This window comes from Thalassophryne amazonica, chromosome 1, assembly GCF_902500255.1.
Source record: "Thalassophryne amazonica chromosome 1, fThaAma1.1, whole genome shotgun sequence".
In the NCBI taxonomy this organism is placed as follows: Eukaryota; Metazoa; Chordata; class Actinopteri; order Batrachoidiformes; family Batrachoididae; genus Thalassophryne; species Thalassophryne amazonica.
In genome coordinates, this window is record NC_047103.1 from 5101649 (window position 1) to 5123688 (window position 22040).

A 22040-nucleotide genomic window follows, 5' to 3' on the forward strand; every position below is an offset into this window, starting at 1 on the left:
TTCAAGCGAACATTGGCATCCAGCTTAATGCACTACTAAGCTGGATGCCAACTGCCATAAAACAAGGACAAGAATTAACGAGAAGGACATGCAAGGTCTTAGAGAAGGAGTGAGAATAATAAATCATGTTCTCAACCTGAAAGATCATGATCTTAAAGGGGGGAACAACCTTCATACTACTGAGCACTCCACTTCTTTGCACTTTGTGGGACAACCAGAACAGTAATGAAAAGGACAGCTTGGCTAAGACAAGGCTAACTGTTATCTTTTATAAGTATAAAGGCGTTATAAAATATTTAATTACATTTAGTGAGGTGAACATGCACACATTTGGCTCTAAACAGATGCTTTATTCATTTAGTGGCAACATGAATCGGTTTGAGTTCTTTGTACCTCATATATTAACATTCATTAACCCATTAGACTCTGCTTGTTAACATGGCGTTTGCAATACAAATAAGTAATGCGCTGATTAAATGTATTTTGCTTCTTGTTGGATGAAGCAGTCACACCAATCTTAAAAAAAAAATTTAGACATACGTTTTGGGTTCTTTTTTTCAGCATGTTTGGACAAATGTGAGCGAATTCTCCAGTGAAACATATCGTTTGCAAAATCAGAGGTCGAGTCAGATTAATCTGGGAAGTCAAAATATGCCACACTGTCAACTTTCTGACAGTTTGATAGCCACGCCCACCCAGTGCTTTGATTGGTGGGAGCTGATTTTATTTCCAGTCCCATGTTCAGCGTTATGCCTTGGTGCAGGTGAGATGACAATGAAAAGAACTGAGGAAAAAGACACTAAAGATGTCTTTTTTTAATCCGCGTGTTTGTTTGCGGCCGCTGTGGGATGGTTCGCTGGTCCACTGGACCAGCACAGAAGAAGAGTTGGGTTTGGACTGGGTGCAATCGCTGGTGCTGCGTGTCATCTCTGTCTTTCTGCTGCAACTAGGTGATACGGGGGCGTGGCCTTGGGACCTGAAAACGAGGCACCTGTGTGCTGGATCGGGCTCAGAGAAACGGCCCACGTGGCGGTAACATTGTAGTCACGCAGAAACAGTGTTTACAAAAATCTGGTGATACAGCCAACTACAACAATCAAAAAGTCTTCGTCCAGTCGCCACATTCTTAAGTGTATTTTGATTTTACAGAAAAATTAAGTAAATTTGCTTTGCGCGAAGTCACTGAGATTTTACAGAGGACACAAAGCGGGTGCACAAGGTTCAAAGTTTACCTCAGACCAAGTGACTGTGTAAAACAGTCTTGGCAAACCAAGTTGAGCTGTGTGATGGTTGTCTTACCCGTCCAGCAGGTATCCAGCAAAACTCTGGAGTAAAATATGACCAGATTTTATCCAGAGTTTTCTACTAGCTCGTGTTTGCAAGCTTTGTCCATCACTTTCTTTCTTTCTGATTTAACTTGTTTTCAGCACTTTCAGTCTTAGTTGAAGGTCTGTTTTAGCCCACATGGGTCAAAATCCTAAAATGGTTCAAGACCAGGATAATTTTGATTATGTTGGCGCTACAGGGTTAAATAATTATAGTGGTGCCAAAAAAAAAGTCATTTTAATGACTTAAATGGTTAAAAAAAAACTGGAGAGGACACCTTTAACCCTCAAGCAACAGAATTATTTTAGTAACTAAGATGTTTTTTTTTCCATCACATCACATACGAGGGCTGTCCGTAAAGTATAGGTCCTTTTTATTTTTTCAAAAACTATATGGATTTCATTCATATGTTTTTACGTCAGACATGCTTGAACCCTCGTGCGCATGCGTGAGTTTTTCCACGCCTGTCGGTGACGTCATTCGCCTGTGAGCACTCCTTGTGGGAGGAGTCGTCCAGCCCCTCGTCGGAATTCCTTTGTCTGAGAAGTTGCTGAGAGACTGGCGCGTTGTTTGATCAAAATTTTTTCTAAACCTGTGAGACACATCGAAGTGGACATGGTTCGAAAAATTAAGCTGGTTTTCAGTGAAAATTTTAACAGCTGATGAGAGATTTTGAGGTGATTCTGTCGCTTTAAGGACTTTTCACGGTGCGAGACGTCGCTCAGCGCTCTCAGGCAGCGTCATCAGCCTGTTTCAAGCTTAAAACCTCCACATTTCAGGCTCTATTGATCCAGGACGTCGTGAGAGAACAGAGAAGACCCGTCCGCAGGTCTTTCATTAAAAAAAAATCTCCTTTAACAGTGGAATATCCGGATAAAATGCTGAAACCGACTTCTTCTGAAAAGAAGTTACATAAAACACAATCTCCTCCCTGTGATTCCCAGACACAACCAATGTCACGGGCTGTGTCTGGTGTGTGATTAATGGAAGAAGGGTGCCATCTAGTGCCTGTACCTTCAAAAGTGAAGGCAGAGCCACCAGAGGGAGCCCTACTTCCTTTGCCCACCTGCTGTCCAGCAGATTCCCTTCCGACCCCGTGTCTACTAGTGCTGGGGCATGAAGGGTTAACTCCTCACTTAGGATTGTGACTGGGATTCGTGCAGATTTATGGGGTTTCCCCGTGTGGGTATTATGACCCACCCTTAGCCCAGTCTCTAAGGACGAGTGCTGCTGTTTTGACCGTTTGGGGCAGTTTTTCTGTGTGTGCTCAGGTGAGCTGCAGAGAAAACACTCCCCACAGACCAGCCTCCTTTGTCTCTGATCTGATTGCCTTTTGGCCCTGCTCATTTCCATAGCAACGGCAGCAGGGGGAGCTGTCGTCACGTGGAGTGCCCTGGCTGTGGAGCGTGGGGAAGACGGCCTCCTTTCGGACCCGGGAGGAAGAGGGACGGCTTGTGCCTGACCACACCCTTCGTCTCGCTCCCGTCGGTGTTCTGTTAATCGGTTGTCCAACCGTATAACCAGCTCGATAAGCCCGTCTAAATCCCGCGGCTCATCCTTCGCCACCAGGTGCTCCTTAAGGACCAGAGACAGTCCATTTACAAAGGCGGCGCGGAGCGCAACAGCATTCCAGCCGGCTCGCGCTGCCGCGATGCGGACGTCGACTGCATACTTAGCTGCGCTCCGGCACCCCTGTCTTATCAACAGCAGCACGCTTGAAGCGGTCTCGCCTCTATGAGGGTGGTCGAACACTTGTCTGAACTCCCTCACAAACCCAGCGTATGACGTTAGGAGCCAGGAATTCTGCTCCCAGAGCGCCGTAGCCCAGGCGCGTGCCTCTCCTCGAAGCAAATTTATAACGTAAGCCACCCGGCTAGCGTCTGACGCGTACATGACGGGACGCTGTGAAAAGACGAGCGAACACTGCATTAAGAAGTCCGCGCACGTCTCGACACAGCCTCCGTACGGCTCCGGAGGGCTTATGTATGCTTCAGGGGACGGTGGGGGGTTCGTTGAACGACCAGGGGAACGTCTGTTTCAGGCCTCCGGTCAGCAGGAGGAGGTGCTGCAGCAGCGCCCTGAGCCTGCGCTTCCACCTGGGTGGTGAGAGCCTCCATCCTCCGATTGAGAATCACATTCTGCTCGGTGACTAAGTCCAACCGAGCAGTGAAAGCGGTTAAGATTTGCTGCAGCTCACCTAACACGCCTCCTGCTGACGCCTGTGCACCTCGCTCTTCCATTGGCTGTTCAAGCGATGGTTGACGCCCCTCGGGATCCATGACGCTGGCCGAGAAATCCTGTTGTGAAAGTGTAGTGACACGGACCCACAACAGGGGGCGTTAATGAACAGACAATGGATAAGCCAAAAAGTAACAATTTAATGTTGTGAATCGCACAACGAAATACAGACAGTAACAGAGGATGAGGATGGTCAATCATACACAAGGTGATGTGTGGGCAGGCTCAAAGATAGAAGACGTCTGGCCAGAGAAGAGCCGGATCCCACACAGTTTCCACCACCAACGGATCTGAAGAACACCGGAGCTGCCAAGTCCTGTGCCCCAGGTGGCCACTGTCTTCAGCAGTCAGACCCGGTACTGCTGGCAGAAACAGAAACAGTTAATGGTGGGTGTGTGAATACACACCCAGCAGTCTTTCAGTGTTTAATTCGTCCAGGAGGGAAAACCTCCACCTCCAGACACAGAATCACCCGTGCAGCTCCTGTCAGTCACTTCCCTGGAAGGAGTGAGAGGCGAAGACGTCGCACTCACACTATCTGCCAATCCAGCTTCAGACTGTAGCCACAGGAAAACGGCTGCACACAGAACAATGTTCAGTTACAATAATAATCACCGCAGAGAAGGTTACCTGAGTGGTAGCTGATTTCTCGGCGGGGAGGTGGAGTTGCAGTCCGGCTTTTATGGAGGATGTGGTTGATGAGTGACAGCTGGTGTTGATGATGTGTGACAGCTGTCACTCCCAGTAGGTCCTACGCCCTCTCCTGCTTGGAGCCCGCACTCCAAGCAGGGCGCCATCTGGTGGTGGTGGGCCAGCAGTACCTCCTCTTCAGCGGCCCACACAACAAACTTATTATTATCAACAGGACAGTTCCTGTAAAAAAAAAAGAGAGAGAGAGAGAGAAAAGTAGGATAAGTACACAAATTCATATTTTTCTGATTTAAAAATATCACATCAGCACAAATTTATTTTCTGAGTGACCCAAGTCATTTTTACAAAAAGTGTTGGAATCTGGACACCAGTTAAAATCCAGCCAGCCTGAGTGGAAATCCCACAGTGACGTCAGATAGTCCAACCTCCCAAGGACGCACTGTAACTTTATCAATTAATTTATTTTGGAATTTTAGAGTACAGTTAAATATGAAAGTGTTTTTTCTTTTTTGTCTCTGTTCTGTTGCAAAAACACGTGTTCAAAGAAAATATGATTTTCAGTCAGGTGTTAATGCTGCAAATCTAAAAGTCACTGAGCAAACACTCTCATTTACTCCAACACCTGAAAATGTTATTGAATTTCATTTAAAAAAAAAAAACTAAATAAAATTTTTTTAAAAGCCTTCAGATCCATCACTGGCCTTTTGAGATAAGATAAAATAAGACTTTATTGATCTTTTGCAAGGGAAATTCACTTATGACAGAGTGATGATATCACGCACTTTTGTAGCATTTATAGTGGCCAAAACATTGATTTTTTTTTTTGTATTTTTTTTTTTAGATGTTGATGATCATTCTTTATTTCTTTATTTCCTGCGGAAGTGTAGTTCTCCTTTCAGCCATCGCGTGGCACATTAGCACTAAAAAAAAAAAAAAAAAATCTGAAGAGCTGTAAAACTTAGGGTAACTAACTTGAAGGTTTTTCCAGGACACTGATGTGATGATGCTTTAAAGTTGTTTTTTTGTTTTGTTTTGTTTTTGTTTTTTTTTTTACGTCCATTCATAAAATGTGAAGACTTTAATTTCAAATGTGGGAAATGAGACTTTTTTAAGGAAAAAAAATGGACAGAAATTGTGGTTGATGTTGATTCACATGTTTGCGTTTATCTATTTGACCAAACATTAAAAAAATACTAAAAATCAGTGTAACACTCAAAGTTAAAATCTGCAGATTTTCTGTTCGTGGCTAAACTGGACAATGTTCGGCCTTGAAATGAAACGCTTCCAGTCTCGCCACCACATGATTTCTTGGTTTAGTTTTCCGGTTGATTGCTGTAATGGTGTCAGATTATTTTTTTTTCTTTACATTTTTTTCACCCTGGAGGATTGAGGCCGAGCGAGGCAGCTTTTTTACCCATTTTGCACAGATATTTGAACATAAACTGCGTGGAGCAATAACGGATTGCTGATACCTTGTAAGTGAATCTTCCGGTGACACTTTACAGACGCCTCAAAGCCGATCAGCGTGTTGGACCTGCACAATAACATTTATGGATCTTTAGTGAATTTAGGCGTTTTTTTGTTTTTCTTTTGTTTTGTTTTTCGTGAGGTTGTTGTAAAGACTTTTGACCTTTGTCAAAGTGTACAGCACCTCAATATTTTGAACAACCTCTCAGTCTCTCTCTCTGTGTCTCTATTGTCGCAGTCACCCGGGGCATCTTTAATAAACGCTTTACTAAACAAACTTAAAAGAAATAAACTTTTACTGGCAGAGCCTGGACTCTATTTCTACTAGATTCTCTTGAGACTAGAATACCATATAAAGTACGTAAATACTTGCTACACTGCTGAGCTCTGCTGCGAGGCGTATTTCAGGTTGCAGTTGTGCTGAAGGGCTGTTTTCAGTAGCAATAGACCCCATGTGTGCCTGCCACTGACTGACCCCAACACGCCAAGCCATGCTTTCCCATTGGTTGACTTACTACCTGCTTGATTGATGGACAGGTTCTACGGTTTCTTTACTGGCAAGTTGTTATTTTGTCAGTTGGCTGATTGATGAATTGATTCTTATCATTTTTAATAGTAACTGAGGTTCATAGTACTCGCTGCCACCACCAGTCGCCATGGCGATGCTTCCTTTAGAGGTGGCTGTATTGAACAAAACCAGACTCTATACAAAGATGGACAAAGAGAAGCCAAAACCAGAACAAGATTCTATGCAGTAGGCACGGGAGGGTGGAGCCGCGGCATCCGTGGGCAGAGCATGGATTTGTGCCATCATCTAACCACACACTGCCTTTAGCAGTAAGTCATCATGTAGCTGAGATACAAAAAAGACCAAACCGTTTTTGCAGAAAATAATTGTTCCAAAATAACTTTAAAAAAGCAACCTTTCAACTTAATTTCCACTCAGATGTTGAACAACTTTTTCAAACTACAAAGCAATTTTCCTGAATGAATAGTAAAATTCAGCATTTAACACAAGCAATAATTCCTTGATCGCATCCTGGGGCTGGTGAGCCGTTAGTTTGTACGTAATAACTTTGGTGATGATCAGTTTTTGTCTCCGTTATCTCAAAAATGAACAGCATTAACAGCAAACTGACACATGCACAAATAGTCGTCTACCACAACACGCGCCACCTGCTGACAGTGTTTCAGCTGCTTGCTGCGACTGTGAACAATCTGGCCAATCACAGCACTCATTTACAATCCCTTGAAATTCATTAAATATGCTTAAAGATTAATACTTGGACACCGCCACAATTTAAAATCCTCTATCAAAGGACAAATTTTTGTTTACGCCCATGTCCCGTTTACTTGTGCTACAGGAGGTAAGATAGCTTACACTGCGTGGAGCCACTAGGGGGCGATGGAGATATTTTAGCTTTAGTTTCCGTTAGTTGCACTGTCGTCCATCTTTATATTCAGTCTGTGACCAACAAGAAACATTTAGTAAGACAAATATTTATTTTTTGTATTTGGGATGTTAAATCCACACCAAGTTATGTTTTCACAGATATTTGTCACCAGAATATCTCCAAAATGTCTCAGAAGACTTGAGTATAATTTGGTGGAGGAGAGCAAGAGTGTGTGTGTGTGTGTGTGTGTGTGTGTGTGTGTGTGTGTGTGTGTGTGTGTGTGTGTGTGTGTGTGTGTGTGTGTGTGTGTGTGTGTGTGTGTGTGTGTGTGTGTGTGTGTGTGTGTGTCAGTCATTTGGATTCGTCCCTTCTTTGATGTCACAGAGATCTGAACAGTAGATTTCCAGCTGTCTGTCTGTTTTTTCGTTTCTTCACTGAATGCGATCTCACTGCAACCTGTGTGTGTTTTTTAAACATCTTCATTGTTTGACAGTTTCAGGTAAAAACCATCACGTTGCTTTCAGCTACTGAAAAATGTAAAACTCCTTTTGAAACTTAAAAGTCACAGTGAAATTAAAAATATTTCTTCAAGTATACTGATATCTGTCAGTAATTCAAATATTTTAAAGACTTTGTATTCCAGCGGTGCACTTTTCTTTTGTATCAATGAAATGAAATGTGGTTTGAAGAAACCAGCAGTCAGCCACAGTCATCAAAAAGTCCCACATCACCCCAACAAATTTATTGGCTCGTCTTCATTACAAGAAACTAGAGCCCAACTTATATGGATGTTTGGGGAGCCAATACTGATACTAGGAAGTAAAAATGTTACAGTATCGATATATCTGCTGATATAGACATAAAAATGGCAAGGATTCCCAAAATTTTGTTATCAAACAATGAAGAAATGTCATTGATGTTTGATATTTTACAGTATGAACATCACCAGCCAACATACGTCACGCTACCTTTACTCGAATAGACAGCCGCTGTGCCACTCAGCATTGGCATAAAATAGACTTTGGCCCCACCTGGTGGCAAATCAACCACGTGTCTCTTGTTGGTGTAAAACACCCACTCTGATTGAAAATGAACGGCAGCTGGTTGCTTTGCCTCTGTCTCTTGTAGCTAATGTGTCCCAAGGGGTGATGGGGTCCCAACAATATTTAACAGTTGGGTAGCCCCCCCGCGCATGCTGGAAAAACTGCATAATTACAGCCAAAGTGTTTTCTGTTATGGTTATTCAGTAAAATAAAAGGTTTCATGATGTTAAAAATAATGCCGATACTGATGTTTGTGTAAGACTCATATCAGCTGGTATTATCAAACAAACAAAATAATGGTCAGGCTGTAATGGAAACTCATATGGGCAATATTACCACCTCACATTATCGCGCTAATTCTCAGCAACTGGTCAGTGGTTTTACTTCTTCTGAGGTGCTTTTGCTGCTGAACCCTGAACTATCTGTCATAACAAATTATAGAAAAGACAATCCATTCTATGGACATGAACTTTTCAGTTTTTAGTCTAGAACTGTTTGGTGGGTTTCAGATTCAGTCAGACATTAGTTTGTATCTCTGCTACCATGTTTTTCCCTTAAGTATTTTGAAAGAGGGTACACAATAAATTTATGGCCATGAATGAGGTCCTTTACTGCCCTCTGCTGGTTGTGACAATTATCCACTTTTACTAGTTCTTTTCCCTGTGAGAAAAAGAATCAGATTATAATTAGCTGATTGCTTGTTTGCGCGCCTTCATTTAAAATAACTGTTCATTCAGACCCACCCCAGTATGTGTAATTGTGACCACTAGGGTGCGCTAGCCTACAGGACAGTGTCTGTCACACTGTGGTTTTCTCTTTTTAACAGTAACTGCAACCATTCACTTTGTTTTTGATTGAAATTAAATTTGGTGAATTCCTGCTTTTTCTACAGCCAAAAAAGTCTGCTGTGTCTGTGTGACAGTTAACAGCCAATTAGCACCTGAGGTATCAGCCAATCAGCACCCAAGGTTCAGGTTTAGTCCATTACCGCCAGGTGCTGGTTTTACAACATGTTGTTAGAGACGCTGGATGATTGAAACTTCATTTCATGACTGTATTTCAGGATTTGCTGTGATGAAGCAACATGTAACTCTTCTGCGCCCCCTACACGTGTGGAGTAGAATTGAAAATTTAGGTGTGCATTAATCATTGTGGGGATTCTTTGTTGTTGTTGTTCGTTTTTTTACCCTACAACATCTGATAAAATCATATTTTGATTATTTTATTTGAACGTGCGTCACAAAACAACAGTACTTTTGCGCCATCGTGTTTCACTGTGACTTTAAGCAGATTTTGGAGGAACATTTAAGGTCCTGGTCCAAGCTGTGAATGAGTCCATGTTGAACTCAGGAGGGGTTTGGAAAAGTCCAGATTCTAAAATACACACCCTCAAAGTATATCTTCTGCTTTTTGCCTTTTTTTTAAATGCTGATACCAAAAGCTGCTTCATCACCTTCAAAACAAAACATGGATAAAATTCACAGAAATTGGGCGGTTTCATTGCTCATTATTATGACTAATGTCACTATTATCCGTGTGATAAATGCAATACAACAGTCATGAAAACAGACACTGAGTGATGTATGTTAATTTTTATTTCATTTTATTTTTATGGTCATGTATTTAGTTTTGAAGGCTTTCTCTCACTGGATCAGTTCTGCCGTCGCCCCGTTTACACCACAGTTGTTTTAACAACAGTTGGGGAACGGATCTTGTCAGCATCATATCAGTAATACACAAACTTCATATCCCCAGGAAGTTGCCTTTTCAGGAAACCAGCTCGCATTATTTATTCTTGATTATTTATTTATTTATTTATAATCTGGATGCCTCACAGATCTGCTTTCATTAATTTCAGTTTGCGAAAATGAGGAAAATGGAAACATTTCTTCCATATTAATTAAATGTTATTATTGATGTGACCTCAAAGGTTGTTGGTACTTGAAACCTTGTGATGACAGAGTGACTTCTTGAAGGTCCCAAAGCTACTAATTATGTGTTCATCGTGGAGTCAATTTGTACGTCACGTGCAAATAACGCAATATCAGACACGTCAATTAGCCTAACGTTAACTGACAAACACACAAGAAACATTATTTACTCACACAAACCTCATTATTAAGCTAGTTACATGCTACCAAGAAAAGTGGCTAGGGGAGCCAATGCTAGGCCACTTAATATTCTAGCTAACTAAGTCGCTACCCAGGTAATAGCAACGACTTAAGGAGAATGTATTTGTCTTATAAATGACTGCAAACAGTGGCCATCTGTTTTTGGAACCTTTCATACTTTGTAGAGAAGGATTTATAGAATTGTATTGCACAGCTAGCTAATATATTAGCTTGTCTTTGGATGCTGTTTGCTTCCGTCGCCTCAAAGGTTCAATGACGTTTCATTGACCAACGCTAATTTAACAAAAAAATAAATAAACAATAATCTGTGCAAATTACTAGATCAAATCCAGCAATTCTGGTGAATTACTTTAAAATTTGTTGGAATCATAATTAAAAGACGTGGAGGTGACAAATTGCTAGTTCAGATTAATCATCTTGTTAGTACAATATGATGATAAAACCAGTAATTTGAAGATGAAAAGTTTAGTGTTGGTGTTTTGCTGCATAACGTTAAGAATCGATTTAATTAAAAACCCAAAAATATGCATCAATAAACAAACATGGAGGATGTTTGATTTTCCTGATTTGTTGGATCTTAACGTTAGTTTCAGAGCAACATACTTATTACAATAAAAATAATATAGAAGTCTGGAATGATGTGGTTTTCTCTGAATCACTATTCTTAAAAGGTATACAATTTAACTTTTAACTGAATTGAAGTGTTGAGTCACTAAACTGTCACACGTAAAGTTCTCACGTTTTCCGGTGACTTCGGTGGTTTTCTGTTCACGGCGGATGAACATCCGCTGATCGCTACGCAACTGTTGTTGAAAACCTTGGTGTAAAGGAGGTGAAAGTTGTGCCTCAGTGACCCCACCCTGGTGTTTTAGAGATGACAATAACCACAATAATATGAATATATACTTTTTAGTACTTTGAGTTGAAATACTTTTTAGTATTTTGCAAATATGTCTCTGTATATAAAAACAAAAGCCTCCTGTAATAAAGAAGAAAAATTTAATACCCAGTCTGTTGTGATTGTTTTATTTTAATTTTTCCCAGATTGATGCGATTATAATATTTACCATCAATGTTTTCATCAAAAATAACAGAGAACATAAAACCATCTGCATCAATTATCAGGCTTTTCTCCTTAGAACAAAACTCCAACATACAATTATTTGACGCATACTTACGGGCATCGGCCTTAAGGCTGTACCACTTTAAATACGCCTTATCTCGTCTGATCTCAGAAGCTAAGTAGAGTCGGGCCTGGCTAGTACGTGGATGGGACACCGCCTCGGAATACTTGACCATCACGGACGTCCAGCAACTATGTGCCACTAGGGTTCAGATCCGGGGGTGAGGTTCCTCCCAATCACTGCCTTCTGCGTTTCTCCATCATTGCCCCTGTGCGCAGTGAAGCCTCCTAGAAGGACTAAAGAGTCCCCAGCATGGACCTTTTCCAGGATCTTCCTAAGAGTCTCAAGCAGGTTGGGCGCTCTGAACTGCTGTTTGGATCATACCCACAAAAAACTGAATCCTGTCTGTGATCTGAAGTCACACTGAAGCAGCCGTCTGGTTCACCAGGAAAAACTCCAAAATAATGGCACTCAGCTGAGGACTTGTGATTATCTTCACACCTGTCCAGCATCCCTGGACAAATCTGGCCGAGGTCCAGCCCCCATGATGTGCATGTGGGTGAGCACAACTATGGCTAGCTGTCATTGCTCAGCTTCCCAGACCAGCTGAGGTTCCTCCTCCACCAGAGAGGTGACGTTCCATGTTTCAGAGACAAGTACTATAACTGAGTATCAGTTCTTATGGGATTATGTGCCTCCCCACTGCCTGTAAACTGGCAACCACCAGACCATCATGGTGAAGGAAGCGCTGAGCCAGAAGGTGAGATTCTCATTTTACACTCCTATCATCACCTGTGGTCATGAAGTTTGGGTAATGATTGAAAGAATGAGGTCCCGGATATGTGCAGCAGAAATGAGATTCCTCTGTCCGGTATCTGGGCTTACACTCCAGGACAGGATGAGAAGCTCAAATATCCCAGAATAGAGCTGCTGTTTCTTCACTTCGAAAAGAGCCAGCTGCTTTGGGCATCTGGTGTGGATGGCCCCTGGTCAACTGGGAGGAGATCCTGGGGAAGTCCCAGGACACCCTGAAGGGATTACTTCTCAGATGGCTCAGGATCCCCCAGGGACTTGACTAAGAATAGGTAAGTGTGGGATGAGCTGCTTGGTCTACTGCTCCCATGACCTGGAGAAGTAGCAGAAAAAGAATGTGCATGATGTACGTTATTCTATGTCTTTTTGTGCTTGCTGTCATTTTTCAGTTGTTTGTTGTATTTACATAAAAAGCAACAGAGGGCCACAGAATTAACAAAAAACTGGAAGGATCAATCAGCCGGTGCTGAGCTACTCAGTATTAGAAATTATTTTTTGAAATTGCTTGGAGGATTAGTCTGGTTTCACTGCTTAGACATGTTGGGCCAGACATTTGAAGCTTTACTCACTAAACAGTGGCTTTAAAAAATACTTGCAAACGGAAGAGTCATGGAGGGAGACTTTCCTGAAGAGCCCAGAAAACCTGCAGCCATCAGTACATGAAGACAAATCAGACTCCTCACATGAAGCCACAATAACAGAAGACGGCATCTGCTCATTCATATGAAAAAAGATTCAAAAACATAATAAACTATCAGAAAACATCCTGTCCTCTTCTTCTTTGGACTGCTCCCATTAGGGGGCGCCACAGCAGATCAACCGATCACCAAATATAACCAAGGAAGTAACAATCAAATCCAACTTCACTGTAACAGAAATGTGGACATAAATGTTGGGTATTTTCTCCTCCAAACATTTTTAAACCTTTAACAAGACAAACAGAGTCAAGAAACACCAGTGAGACAGAAAGTCAAATATTACGCGCGGAGTGCGGCCAGGCTGTACACCAAGGCTACACTAAAGTCTGGCCTGCTTTTCCGCTCTTTTTATTAAGAGACGCCCTCATCACATAAACAAGAAACTTGTCCTAAGGGTGGGGGTAATGACGCAAGACAAGTTTCTTCCCATAACATAAACGCATACGTCAAGTGCAGCTGTAAGGAAGAACACTTCAGGTCAGCACATCTCGTTCGTCTGTTGCAGTTATCAGCTGTTTTGCATCTGCCTGGAACACTAAGCATCACAATCAGTCAAAATTCAACCTTCAGTTCTTTTACTCCCAGTCGTTAGCGGCTACGAAAACAAAGTTATGTTATAACAATAAGTACATCCAGTCCTTCATTCCCAGTTCAGATTGACCCCAGAGTGCTAAAACAAAATTGAATTCTCAGGATTGCATTAAGACAGGTGCAAAACAGCACATCTCCGTTCTCATGAGAAAGAAGACAAAGCTAAAACAAGGTTGAATAACACGTACGTTCTCAGGGTGAAGTGCAAAACAGCACAACACCGTTCTCATGAGAAAGAAGACAAAGCTACAAATGTTTAACAGTGATAACATATATATATATATATATATAAAATCCTTAACAATAAACCCGAGTAACATAAGAACCCAACAAGACAAAGAGGACAGGGATGTAACATACAGACAGAACTCACATGCACAGGACCCAGAAGGGGGACACGTAACACACGCATTCACACACATACTCACAGACTGCGGGGAGACAGGACAGGACAAGTGACCAAGGAGTCACAAAAAAGACACAAGGACAACTCTAAAACTCTGCCTCAGATCAAACCCCAACAGTTGGTGTCTTGTCCAAGGACACAGACAGTGAACATTAGTGGGATTTGAACCCAGGTCTACACACTGAGTTACCTACAAGGTAAAGAAGAACAACAATGTATCTGCAGTAAGTGCATAGTACTATTGGAAACTGCAGCACTTTTAGTGACAATAAAGGCATCTTGTCTTTTTATGGGCCGTCATAATGATTTGTCACTTCAGATGTCAAACCCGTGAAGTTGATTCTGCTGCTGAGTGAGTCTTCACTGAAGAACGCTGTGTACTCATACGTACGACAAATGTCACCTCAGTATGAAAGTAATATTTCTATGTAAATGCAAGAATTAATTTGTTAGATTCTTTGAAAAAAGTCAGTAAACACTGTTACGTGCCATGTGCACAGTCTCCGTCCTTACTTTGTGCCACATCATGACACTCATGGTTTCAGAGATTTGAACTGATGTTGAATCCTTTCCCATAAATGCTGCATTTGAACTGTTTTTCACTCGTGTGGACAGTCGTGTTTTGGCTGATTGTCTTTTCCTTTAAAACCTTTGCCACAAACTGAACAGTTCTCATGTGTTTAACTAAATTGTCTTTACTGACAAGACATTTCTTACAAAGGGAACAGGGGAAAGGTTTCTCTCCTGTATACTGGTGCTAGGTGTCGCTTCAAAGTGGACTTAAGGCCAAAACTCTTACCACACTCAGAGCAGCTAAATGGTTTCTCTCCTGTATGGGTAATGGAATGATTAGCCAAATTTGAATGCTCACAGTACTGTTTACCACAAACTGAGCAAATGACAGATTTCTCGCCGCCATGCCTTTTCATATGTGTTGGGAATCGTAACCTCCATCCAAAATGTTTCTTACAAATCAGACAGAGGTAAAGTTTGTCTATCCCATGAGTCTTCATGTGCCTCTGCCAACCTTTTGCACTAACAAAGCTCTTAACACAAACTGAGCAACCAAATGGTTTCTCTTCACTGTGACCAACTGTGCCAGTCTTCAGAGTGGTTGATTGGCCAAATCCTTTACCACACTTATAGCAATTAAATGGTTGATCACCTATTTGACCTCCCTTCCCACTTACGGAAACATTTGTCAAAGTGTTAAATCGTGACTGAAAGTCCCTGGTCTCCTTCAACTCATCACTATCATCAGTGTCTGAAGTCTTGCCATTACTTCCTGAATTCCTCACTGTGTTTTGATTGGAAAGAGGATCTCTGTCTGTGTTCAGCTCACTATTTCCTGAAAATTCTGTTACACACTCAGTGCAAAAAAACGGGTTACCTTCTGTGCACTTTATCTTGCTGCGGTACACAGTTTTGTCATGTATAAAGTTTCTTTCTTTGTCTTTACCTGAGTGTGTTTCCTGACCCAGTTTCACTGTTTCCATTAATAACTGTTTCAAACTTTGTATTATTATCCATGAATACAATTAATCAAAAGAAATCATACATAATGGAAAGTAAAATAATGCAGTGTATCTTTGTTGGGGAGGTCAGTGAACATGAAGTCTTATCTATAGTAAGAAAATGGAAAAGTAAATTATCGACAGATAGTGACGGATTAGATATGACAATTGTTAAAAGAAATATTGACTGCATTCTCAAACCACTGACCTGTATTTTAATCTCTCCATACAAACCGGTGTGTTTCCTGAGCAAATGAAAGTGGCTAAAGTGATCCCTATTTTTAAAAATGGGGATGAACATAAATTGAACAACTATAGACCAGTGTTGATGCTTTCACAGTTCTCTAAAGTTCTTGAGAAATGGTTCACATAAAAACTAATTTTTTGAGAAGCATAAATGAATTAGCGAAAAACCATATGGATTTAGAGCTCAACAATCTACAAGCATAGCACTCATTGAATTGATAAAAACAATTACAACTGCATCAGAAAGAAAAGAGTACACTGTGGGAGTGTTAATTGATTGAGAAATTAAATTGGAAAGCCCACATAGATTATATAACAAAGAAAGTTAGTAAAAGCATTGGTATCTTTTTTTAAAGTAAAAGAGTTGTTTGAATGAAATTCCTTGTGTATGTTGTGTTGCTCAATGATTCTCATGTACCCCAGTTATTGTGCTGAAGTCTGGGGAAATACATATAAAAGTACCACTAAAGGCCCGGCCCCACTGGGGAGAGGATTAATTGCGCATGAATGGAGTATACAAATTATGGGCGTTCGTTGTCGTCCGCAACAAAATTGGCTAAAAATGGCAAATGTCCCAGTATGAATTACAAATATATTAATAATGTATAGCAAATATATGACAAACAATCACGGTTGTATAACGCATGTATTGATGAAACGGATCGGATGCATTGCAATTATCATGATAGTATTATGGATGTATTGTTAATGCATCGTGCACGTGTTGCACGCTCTCCTTCACCAGAGTGAACTCCAACACATGGCGACTGAGCTGGGGAGCAATAAGCAATGCGATCCCAGCTCTCCGCCTCTCCCCGTGGGCAACGCCAGAAAAATGAAGCATCCAGCCCCTCTCCAGGAGTTGTGTACCAGAGCCCAAGTTGTGCGTGGAGGTGAGCCCAACTATCTCTAGTCGGTATCTCTCAACCTCCCGCACAAGCTCAGGCTCCTTCCCCCCCAGTGAGGTGACATTCCACGTCCCAACAGCCAGGGGCTGTGAGCATGGACCGGGCCGCCGGGCCACCCGCCCTCGACCGCCACCCAATCCTCTCTGCACCGGACCCCCATGACCCCCGACGCGCGAATCCCTCTGCACGTCTTTTCATGACAAAAAACTCCTGTAACAGTGGACTGTGCCGTTCATTTCCAGAGTAAACGGTTTGTTGATCCGGGACGTCGTCTGACTACCACAAAAATGGCAAGAGTTTGACATCAGCACTTTTTCAGCATGAAAAGACGTGCAGAGGACTTTGCGCATCGGAACGGAGGCGCAGAGCACAGAACAAAAAGCAACGCCGTGATAAAGCCTCACAGGACATGTTGTGGCATGTCCAGCCCGTCCACAATTTCTCAGATAGTCACACGACTGAAAAGCCACCGAAAGCCGTCTGATTTTTCAGCCATTTTCCTGACAATGAAAATCCGACGAGGGGGCTGGACCACTCCTCCCACAAGGCGTGCTCACAGATGAATGACACAACCGACAGGCATGAAAAAACTCACGCATGCGCACGAAGGTTCAAGCTTGGCTGATGCAATCACACGATTCAAATCCATATAGTTTTTGCAAAAAATAAAAAGGTCCGTTACTTTTCTAACAGACCTCGTATATGGTTTGAAACCATCACTGAGGCAGACAGGATTACCGGACTTGAGTTCTGATTCTTATGTCTTTTGCGCAAAAGCTTACATACACCTCTTGTTTTTACATGTGAAATCTAATCAAATTTCTTATTAATTTTTATATATAAATATTAGCATTTTAGCTCAATACCTTCCAAAATCAGTGTGGGATCATAGTACTCCACTGGCTGCACGAGATACACCTCTTACGTTTTAAATCTCAAATTATTTGTTATTAATTTTTATATATTTAAATATTAGCATTTTAGCTCAATAGCTTGCAGGGCATATGATCAGTTGACTCACAATTTGGCTTAGGACTTCGGCGAGAGCGGACGCATCTCCTCCTCTCTCCTCTCTGTGTTTTTCTATCTCTGCTTCAACCTTCAAAAGTCTCAACTTCACCAGACTGTGAATTCTTCAAGCCATATTTAGAATAACCATGGAATTGATCAGCTGGTCTCTCAATGCTATTGACACTATTTTTTTTGCAACAAGGAAATCTGGGCTGGGGGACCCTGCATGCCCAGATGGAACCTATCTGCGGGCTATGTTCTCAGTGCCTGGGAGAAGTGGTGCGCTGCGTGCTTAGCACCACTCTCTGTGGAGGATGTCAAAGATTTATTCTTATTTGCATTTATGGTAGGAGGGCTGGGGCTAATTGGGTTATGCACTGCTCGGATCTACTGGAAAATTGGCAAGACAGCTGCTACCAGAACCACAACCCCACATCTTTCTGTCATGATTAATGAAATGGCAAGGCGGTACAATCTCAGACTGCATTGACTTTTGAACTCAAATGCAAGTTGGAAAATATCTGCCTTGTAAAGGAAGATGTTGGAGACCAGGTAATATTCATGAAATGGATTTTGACACTCAGGAGCCCCAAATGGAATTTCTGTGTCTCTCTGCGTACTCAAAACATGGCAGCTGTTATGTTTCGGACGCGGTCGGAGCACCGACCCAGCGTTTGAAAGGACCCAGCATAAAATAAGCAGAGCACGGTTCAAAAGCTAACAGAATTTAATAAACATAACAGTGGGTGAAGTGCTAAACAACTAAAAAGTCCGCGGTCTGGTGAGGTGGAAACACGGCGCGCTCTCAACAGCGCAAACGGTCCAGAACCACAGCAGTTCGGACCCAGGGACCCCGCCGACACCCCCCAGGTGGCCGCGACAAACCAAGTCTGTGAAGAAAGAAAACATGGAGGTGAGTCCAACTCCACACAGAGACACAACTCAAAGGTGCACGCAATCAGCAAACACTTCCTGGCTTAAATCAATACATCAGCTTCTCACCCTGCAGGCACGGAACAACTCAGTTCAAATCTCCACTGCAGCAGAAGCTGATTAGACAATTAGCATAATGTGACAGCTCAATAACACAAGGTGTGAGGGACACCAAATCCGCTGTCATTACTTCATAAAAGTCACCAAAACCAAATTACCTCAGGAAGTGTGCTGAAGAGCGTGAGACCTCACCCAATCCTCCTTCACAGACTGTGGCGTCAAACCTGGAGCGGTCTCTGCGTCCGTGATGGTGAGATTGTTCTCCTGACGTCGATCTCACACGTCTGCTCACAAGGTCGAGTCTCTGGCAATCACACACTGTGCATTCAAGGTTTAAATGCAGCAATCTCTGATTAAGACAAAATACACCACAGCTGTGAGTCCTGATGACCTGCATGTGAAAACAAGCCTCAGGTGTTCAGGGTGAGGTCCTAATGCTCAGCCACTCAGTCCTGAATGCATACCACCTGGTGGGAGAAACAGAAAACAAAAACCAAGCCAGCCAAACACCCCAGCCCACAACAGTACCCCACCCTCACAGGAAGCCTCCTGGCGACCACACGGACCTGGGCCAGAAAAAACAAAGCCCCCCTCCAGGGACCATGGCTGGAATGTTGGCTGGGAACAAAAAACACCTCCTGCAGCTTCAGCTCCTTGTGCTGACGATCCAGCTGGGAAAGGCCCGTCTCCAGGAGCTGTGCGTTACTGTGCTCTGACGACAGCTCCATCATCAGCTGCTCAACCTGCAGTGTTAATTTCTTCATGCAGTCTTTGATCATCTCAATGTTGAGCTTCTCTAGTTCTTCCTTCAGCTGGATAATGCACGCTTCCAGCCGCCTCTTCTCTGTCAACAGGGAACTTTGTGCCGAGACAATCACTCTCATCCTGGAGCTCATCCTTTCTCACCCTGAGCCTGTCTGCAGTAGACTGCTCCGCAGCTGACACTCCAGTGCAGAGATATCCTTTGTTGACTTTAATGGTCTTGCCCTCTGTTTCATTTAGCAAACCTGTTAGAGTCTCCACCTCTGACTGCATCTTTGCATTCATTCCTGTCGACTCTTACTTTAGTTGTTCACTTTGCATAATTTTGGCCAGGAGTTCTTGAACCTGTGCACTCAGCCTTCTTCTGACTGTGTGTTAAAGTCTGCTCAGTCATAAGACAAAAAAAAAAGAAAAAAAAGACAAACACAAACAACCATACCAACCCCCCCTCCCCAGAGGACCGTCCCATCAAACCCGGGGAAGAGGAGAAAAGAAAAAACACAACCCAAACTTAAGCTTGCAAAAAAAAAAAAAAAAAAACTCTTACACCCCCCCCGGACGACATGTAGGGACCAACACCCCCCAGAGGACATCCCGCCATCTCCAGGAGTAATAACCACAGCCGAGGTCCCTCTGGGATCCAAAGTCACCCACGGGGACTCCCAGCGCCTCCCAGAGGACCGTTCCATCAAACCCCAGGAGACGCCCCCCCCCCCCCATGACTAACAGACCCAGCCCCGGCCGTCTACGGCTAGATGGACCCACAGTCCTTTTCCCCCCCAGAGAACACCACAGTCACACCCTCAGGGCGGAAACTGGGGGGGAAAAAAAAAAAAACAACATACAAACAAAACAACAACCCCAACCCCACCCCCTCAGCGCAGTGGAAACTGGAAGTACGTCCAGTGTCACCAACCACGACTATACCCCAAAAGTCAATCAGGAGGAGTGGAACAGCGGTAATGGCGTACGGCACAAGACGGCGCCACCCCTCCGACTTTTAAACCAGCCACCAGCTGCGGGTATATTCCACTGCCCCAAACCTCAGCTACACCGATGGCATACGGCTCAAAGGCGCACTGAAGCCGGAGGTGGAACAGGGAATCAACAAAAAAAACACCCCGAACCCCCCCCCCCCCCCCCTCCCGGATGCAGAGGTTATCTGGGAAACGCCCAGCACAACCAAACTGCACCACTCCAACAACGCCGACAACGTACGGCTCACACGGCTGGAGCCAGAGGAGAAGAGAGGGAACAACAAAAACAAGAAAGAAAAAGAAAAAACCCAATTACCCCCCCATCACCCCCCAGAGGACCGTCCCATCAAACCCTGGGAGGTGAAACCAAAAGAAATAAAAAAGAAAGACCAACATAAAATCACCTGGGTCCATGCCATGCTCCGGACAGCCTGTATTTCAACTCCACCAGACCACTGACAGTGCTATAATCCACAAAAACAACAAATTAACCCCTGATAAAAACACCACATACTAAAACAAGAAACAGATAATAGACCAATAAAAAAAAAAACTAACATTGGCCTACATCGTCAAGTGCAAAGAATGGAAAAACGTATTTTCCATCCTTTGAACCTAGACGGTAATGTGACTCTGTCACCAACAGAGGGAGCCAAAGTGCCAAATAAGAAAATCCCTGTGGTAACAGAGTAAAAACCAATACACACTGCTGTAAACGACAGCAGGTTATACCAAACAGCTTAAAGTGCAAACTAAATACCACCGGGGCTGCTACAACAGGCGTCGGAGCTAGCTGCACGGGTGGAGACGGGGCTACAGCCGTAACAGCGGGGAGCAACACGACCCAAGCTGTAAACTCCGCCATGCGCGCACCAACGCGCACAACCCGGGCGAAGAGCACCCGCAACTGACCCCGGATCAACTCCAACATCTGCTGCAGCCTTCCCGGCAAAAATACTGTCTCTGCTTCCGCTGGTCCATTGTTAAATGGCCAGAGACTACTGTTATGTTTCGGACGCGGTCGGAGCACCAACCCAGCGTTTGAAAGGACCCAGCATAAAATAAGCAGAGCACGGTTCAAAAGCTAACCGAATTTAATAAACATAACAGTGGGTGAAGTGCTAAACAACTAAAAAGTCCGCGGTCTGGTGAGGTGGAAACACGGCGCGCTCTCAACAGCACAAACGGTCCGGAGCCACAGCAGTTCGGACCCAGGGACCCCGCCGACACCCCCCAGGTGGCCGCGACAAACCAAGTCTGTGAAGAAAGAAAACATGGAGGTGAGTCCAACTCCACACAGAGACACAACTCAAAGGTGCACGCAATCAGCAAACACTTCCTGGCTTAAATCAATACATCAGCTTCTCACCCTGCAGGCACGGAACAACTCAGTTCAAATCTCCACTGCAGCAGAAGCTGATTAGACAATTAGCATAATGTGACAGCTCAATAACACAAGGTGTGAGGGACACCAAATCCGCTGTCATTACTTCATAAAAGTCACCAAAACCAAATTACCTCAGGAAGTGTGCTGAAGAGCGTGAGACCTCACCCAATCCTCCTTCACAGACTGTGGCGTCAAACCTGGAGCGGTCTCTGCGTCCGTGATGGTGAGATTGTTCTCCTGACGTCGATCTCACACGTCTGCTCACAAGGTCGAGTCTCTGGCAATCACACACTGTGCATTCAAGGTTTAAATGCAGCAATCTCTGATTAAGACAAAATACACCACAGCTGTGAGTCCTG

At 43.4% G+C, this 22040-nt stretch overlaps 2 long non-coding RNA genes across 2 annotated transcripts; one reads left to right on the forward strand and one right to left on the reverse strand.

Moving 5' to 3' along the window:
- Window positions 1–3888: 3888 nt before the first annotated feature.
- LOC117524979 lies at window positions 3889–11541 on the reverse strand. Its single transcript, XR_004564934.1, has 3 exons — window positions 11465–11541; window positions 6638–6649; window positions 3889–3898 (listed from the first exon to the last, which is right to left on the reverse strand). It is a non-coding gene; the product is annotated as an uncharacterized LOC117524979 (long non-coding RNA).
- LOC117525033 lies at window positions 7230–11256 on the forward strand. The gene is made up of 2 exons (XR_004564942.1): window positions 7230–7322; window positions 7428–11256. It is a non-coding gene; the product is annotated as an uncharacterized LOC117525033 (long non-coding RNA).
- Window positions 11542–22040: the final 10499 nt, after the last annotated feature.